At 56.1% G+C, this 6,000-nt stretch overlaps 1 long non-coding RNA gene across 1 annotated transcript in view; it reads left to right on the top strand.

Annotated features, from left to right (window-relative positions):
* The first annotated feature begins 2,554 nt into the window (after positions 1–2,554).
* Positions 2,555–6,000, top strand: part of LOC309682926 — a 30,024-nt gene continuing 26,578 nt past the window's right edge. The window contains exons 1-2 of the long non-coding RNA XR_014270169.1: positions 2,555–2,611; positions 3,394–3,601. This is a non-coding gene — a long non-coding RNA (uncharacterized lncRNA). The remainder of the gene's footprint in view (positions 2,612–3,393; positions 3,602–6,000) is intronic.

The raw sequence follows: 6,000 nt of genomic DNA, 5'->3' as shown, positions 1-6,000 counted from the left end.
GGAAGGCACTACCAGTGTCTCCAGCAGCAGCCCGGAGGGCGGAGAGGAGCAAACGCGTGTTGGGAGCGCGTTGGGAGCCAGTGCCCTGGGAGAGGTGCGAAGGGATGGAGGGGGTGTGTGGTGGTGTCCTGGCGGAGGCCACGACCCAGCAGAAGGGTTCACTCCAGTGGCTCCAGTGTGGGCTCAGCAGAACAAATCCGGGCTGTGAGCGTGGGGGCTGTTGCGGTGGCCGGGGTTCCTTCACAGCCTGGACACGAGGAGTCAAGCGTGGTGAACGGCACGTGGGTCCCTCCGCCAACGGGGGCGCTGGCTAATTAACGCAGAACAGCCCTCGCGCCTCTTCCCGCAGCAGCCACAGCGCCCGCGCTGCCGCAGGGGGGACCTCGGCCGTGGCGCCTCCGAACTCGGCGCTGTTTCGGTGTCCAACACTTCAGCTGTTTTAATGCTTTTTTTTTTTTTGTATGGAACGACTTTTTCAAGTTTGCCTTTCTTACGTGCGTGATGTGCGCGTGCCCGCGTTCGGATCAGCCGGATGCGCTGCACACGGATAGGCAGGTTGCTTAAATATTTATTTGATCTAAGAATTTTTTTTTTTTTTTTTTTCCTCTTCCTCTGACAAGTTCTCCTGGCTCTGGTTTTCAGTGGTGGAAAAAGCCAGCTCTAGCCCTGGAGAGCTGGAAGAGTGAGACATCTCCGGCGTACTGCAGGATGGGAAGAAATCGAGACGTCATTTTAAGGCCGTGCATTGTTCCCTGAAAATAAGCTTGCGTATTTTACATAAGAATTGCACGATTAGCTTTCCACCTCTGCACAAGGCTAGTTCTTCTGCATCTCAGAGCACCAGGGGCTGTAATAGACATCTTAAAGGCTCCGTTGTCTTTGGCAGCATCCTGGCAGCTTGGCACACGGCGCAAGCTGTAACAGTGACACCAGCCCCCCTCCCCCCCCTTAAACGCCACGTCACCCAGACTACGTGAAAGTCTGGCAGAAGCCAGTGGTTTCCTCCTCTCCCCCTGGTGCCTCTCACACCCCGGGGGCAGGGACGGCATTGTCCTGGGTGCCCGGGGACCCCGCGGTGCCCCAGTGATGAGCGGAGGGGCGCAGGTACCTCCGAGACCTGAGAAAAGCGCACCGGGCAGAGGCAGACCAAGGGCTGACTGGGAGTGTGTGTGATGGAGAAGCCTAGTTGCTGGGTCTCGTTAGGGTTTGGTGGTGTTTTGGTCTGCAGTTTGCTTTACCTCTCTCCTTCCAGTATTTTTTTACACTGTACCGAAAGTCATTCCTTGTCTCAGATACGGGAGCTTGGAGCAACCTGGGCTGGTGGGAGGTGTCCCTGCCCGGGGCAGGGGGCTGGAACTCGATGATCTTCAAGGTCCCTTCCAACCTAAACCATTCTATGATTCTCCTGAAATTTTCCAGAGCTCGGTGGGCTCTTTCTGGTGTCTGGTGGTGCCCCCGCAGCACGAGGCGGCGGGTGGTGACCAGCAGCTCCTCCATACGGCCAGGGCAGTTGTTGCCCTCAGAAGCATCTGCTGAGGCTTGCGAGGGGCACAGGGTCTTCCGCAGGGGTGTCACGGCCAACAGTCGTCTCGTGGAGTGAAGCAGTGGAATAGTAGGTGTAAAGGACGGGAAGATGTGTTTGCTTAAATTTAGGTAGCTAAAAACCCCCTGAGAAGATCTGGTTAAGAAGGGCGAAGGTCCTTGTTGGGACCTCTCTCTTATTTTGTATCACGGAGCGAGAGTAGCTCCCTGAGTAGCTTAACGCAGAAGAAACAAGGCTGGAGGTGGTGCGCGTTTCTGAGTCCCTGTTTATCACATTATAATGTTGATGGGAAAAGGGAGAAAAATGTTGATGGCATTTTTGTGAAATTCCACCCGTTTATGACCATATGAAATGAAAGCTTTTATACACTTATAAAGAAGCTCCAAAGGGAACAAATATGTTTTTCCAACTGAAGTCTGCTTAAAGCATATAACAAATACGATTGCGCAGCTCAATATTTCATATAAAACAATATGCTCTACCATTTTAATTTTCCCGTACAAAATGGATTTTATGTGAATTCATGTTGCATTATTTTCCGATTCCAACTAAATTAGAACTATATAGATATAAATGATATACATTACATTTATTATACATAATCTGGGTAAATAGGAACTAATTCATCAACCATACCTCAGCCTCCATCCAACACATCTTTGCGGCGGTTTTGCTTGTATTTGAAGCCTTACAGTTGCCGGGCTATTTGACCGTATTTGTAACTGTTGCGGCATTAATTTACCCGCGTCGCTACACAAGAACGTGCAAAGTGCGTGGTGGCGCGGGGGCCACGCCGCTGTGCCCCCCCTGCCCCAAGGGGAACGGTGGTGGGGGGCAGCGGCGGCACAGGGACCGCGGGGGGTGACGGCGTCTCGCCGGCGAGCTGCCCAAACCGGCTGGGGGGGGGAGGCCGGGCGCCGGGCTGTCATCTCCATCACGCGGAAATTGGTCTTTTGGTGTAATTTTCCTCCAGTAATTAGTCTCTCTGTGATTTTTAGGCTTTGTGTCATGTTGTGAATGCAACATGTTCGACAGCATACCTGCCGGGGAAAATAGCGTCCGTGATGGGTAAGGAAATATCATTTTTCATGAAAGACATCAGAAAAATTGAACGTGAAACTTCTGAACAGTTGGGGGCACGGTGACTTTCAGTGACGGGGAGGACTCCATCCGAGCCAGGCGGTGTGGGACACACTGCGCTATCCTGCCTTTTTAAGCTGGGGGGTTATATGTTTTAACGTGGGTGCCCGCACTTTCCCTCTGCTTCTCCTGCTCCGGGAGAATATATGTACGCATATATTGTACAAGCAAACTCAAGTTAGACTTTTATCCGCTTTTATTTCCCTCTTTCTGTGTCCCCGCACCAATCTGGCAGGAAAATGGGCAGGAGGAGGAATCACGCTTAACAGGTTTGAGTGCTATAGGGTGACAAATTGTATATATCGTAAGTCGGTTCACCTTGAACAGGAACAGTTGGATTTCAAAGGCATTTGAACAGTCGCAAAAATAGATAGAACTTATTTATTACCAGGGAGCGGGTAGAACAAATTGTTCTGGCCCCTTCTCGGCCATTGGGCCGTTTTTGTTGCGCGCGGGGCAGCACGGGCACGGCGCTTCGTTAACACCCCGTCCCGGGGGCAAACGGGGCAGCTACAGGCAGGGGACGTCTCACTGCCTGAACACATCGCACGGTCAGGGGCGGGAACAGAATAGTTGACTTCTGCGCAAATAATTGCAGTTAATTAAATTTAAGCTTGAGTATGGCATTGGGTCTTAATATTGTAAGTACATATGGGTTACTTTTAATACTGGGTTATTTTTCCTTATGGGAAAATGGTTATTTCCAATAGATGGTGGAGCCGGGAAGGGGATGGGGCAGACCCCGCCGGAGCTGGAAATCAGCTCAGAGCGCCGCATCCATCACGCCCAAATTGTTCAGCAACCTCCAGGACAGCGTGAGCCGCGAGCAGCATCTGTTCCTCCCCGCCAGCGCCGCGGTGATGGACTGCCAAGGACAGAGCTCCCTCCTCCGAACTCCCTGCCGCCTGGAAGCCAAAGGTGGGACTGGCGCGACGTACGCGGTGGCCGCGGTGCCGGCCGCTGGCGGGGCTGCCCCCCTGGGGAGGGGAGCGGAGACCCCGCTCCGCCCCAAAGAGAGCTGTGGTGCGTCATGGCTGGGCACAACGCCTGCCAAAAATCGTGGCCGGCTGGTTTGGTAGGGACCGGGTGCAGGGCAGGGCTTTGCCAGGCGCAGTTCCAGATTTAAGTTGGGAAAAACACGCGTTCCCACCCAAAGCTGCCCGTCGCCAGCCCCGGCTCTGCGGCTGGGCCACCGCCTCAGCCGGGGCTAATGCCCCCTGAAATGCAGCGCAATACTGCTTTTATAAAGGGGCGCGGAATCAGATAGTCCAGGATACTCTTACTTGATTTAGTGGAAGTTAAAATACCATATGTGTTAGGGCTTGCGGGGTACTATGTTATTTTTAACATCCACACAGTGGTAGGAATCGTAACTAAATACATTTTCCAAGAGGAATAAAAGTACAGGCTTAGGTATTTTATGAATGGCAGCTGTGTCAAGAGCGATTCAATAAAAATACGTGCACGGTGCTATTAATCCAGGCAGGAATTTTGCTGGCGCTGCGCGGGGTGTCTGGAGCGGAGTTGAAGCCCCGGGCGCTCGCGCTGCCCGCGCCTGCGTCGCCCCGGCCGCCCGAGCCCCTGCTCCGCCGCGCTCTCCCCGCAGCACACGCCGGGGGTATTCTGGGGAGATGTTCTCCGGGTGCGTTAGCTGGACAGCATCCTCGCAGAAAGCCGTGGGATCATCTGGCCTCCCGCTGCGGGGGGGAGGCTGGTGAAAGGGTTTTGTCTCCTCCTGGCTGAAACTATGGGAGACACTGGTCGCTGCCAGCGAGGCGGGGAGAAAAAAAAAAAAAAGATGCTCACCCTTTTCTACCTTTAAATTGCAGCCTTTTTTAGCAATAATTGGAAGAGCTGATTTTTACAGTTAGTTTATGTTGGAAATGACTTACGTCTGCGCCCTGCGAAAGGGATGGCAATACAAACGGCAATAAATAAATCACGTGGGGCGAGTAGCAGGCAGGGATATTAAGGCTAATAGCAGTGTGGCTGTTGCACCTGCATGCGCCACGCTCGTTAGTCTAGTTAGGTACAAGCATGAAAGAAAATATTATTGTTATTGTTGTTGCTGTTATTATTGTAATTATTGCTCCCGTTTCCTGCTGGGGCGCGGAGGTGTGAAGCCCCAGGTGGTGGCTCCACGGTGCATTTGGAAACCTGCTGGGGGGGTGAGTTTCTGTGCCCCTCCATGGGGGGAGAGGGTGGCCCCGGCACTGCCGACCCTGTCCCGCGCGACACCCCCAGCCTGGCTGCTGGCACAGCCAGGGGACAGGGCAGGAGTCCCCAAAAAGCTGCAGGAGGGGATGGGGAGAGGGTCTGTGGGTGTCCCCGCCGTGCCCTGGGGGGCCGTGCTGCCCCATCCTCCAGCACCACCGCCGTGCCGGCAGCCTTTCCCGTGCCGGGATGGTGGTGCCAAGATGAGCACCCACAACACCGGCGCGGATGCTGGCAGCGGGCGAGGGCCATGTGGCCGCTCCCGGGAGCGCTGGCAGCGATGCTCTGCTGCAGCGTGCAGCGGGGCCGGCGAGCCCCCGTCCCCCTTGGCATGGGGCTGCCTCCCTGCGAGCCCCCAGACCCGCGGCAGGAGAGGGCCCTTGCTGGCTACTCGTGCGTCCCTTGCTCGCTGCGGCTCTGCCGGAGCGCGGTGCAGCCCAGGGACGGTGGCACACTGCAGGGCGGGCAGTGAGGGCTTTGGCGTCGTACCTGCGAGGGGCTCGGATAAAGTGCTGCGGGGTGGGCGCCTGCCAGCGCAGCCCAGAACCCAGCGGGGATGGGAACAGCCCAAAACCCAAAAGGGATGGGCTGACTTCTGGGCTCTGCCCGGGTCCTGCACCGGCGCTCGGAAACAGTGGCGGTGGTGGTTGTGGTGGCATTGGTGGTGGCAGTGGCGGTGGTGATGCGGGACCAGGGCTGCCCTCTGCAAGCTGCGCCCTCCCGATCACGGCTGGGTGCGTGCTGCTCTCGCATCTCTTCCCACGTCAGATGCAACCTGACCGTCCCAGTCCTTCACGCCTACCCTGGAGCTCCTTGAGGCCCCGCAGGCACCAGGCCACCGTGGCCACCCTGTCCCCGTGCCTGGGGCTGGCCCGCCGCGGTGGGAGCGCGGGAGCTGGTGCCCCCGCGGCGGGCGATGCCAGCCTGCCCGCGCTCCCCATCGCTAAGCAACGGCGGGTGAAATATAGCCCGCTTGCTGCTGCTCCCATTTGGCACCTCCCACCATGTTCTTTCATGTGCAGTCGCACAGTGTAGCGGATGAAAAGCCCGTTTTCTATCTTTGGGTGCCAGTGCACATTGTAGCCGTCGCCGGGAGGACAGGC

This window comes from Vanellus vanellus, assembly GCF_965231255.1.
Source record: "Vanellus vanellus genome assembly, chromosome: Z".
Taxonomy (NCBI): domain Eukaryota; kingdom Metazoa; phylum Chordata; class Aves; order Charadriiformes; family Charadriidae; genus Vanellus; species Vanellus vanellus.
Note: the sequence above shows the minus strand (reverse complement) of the source record. Positions and strands in the feature narration are given on the sequence as shown.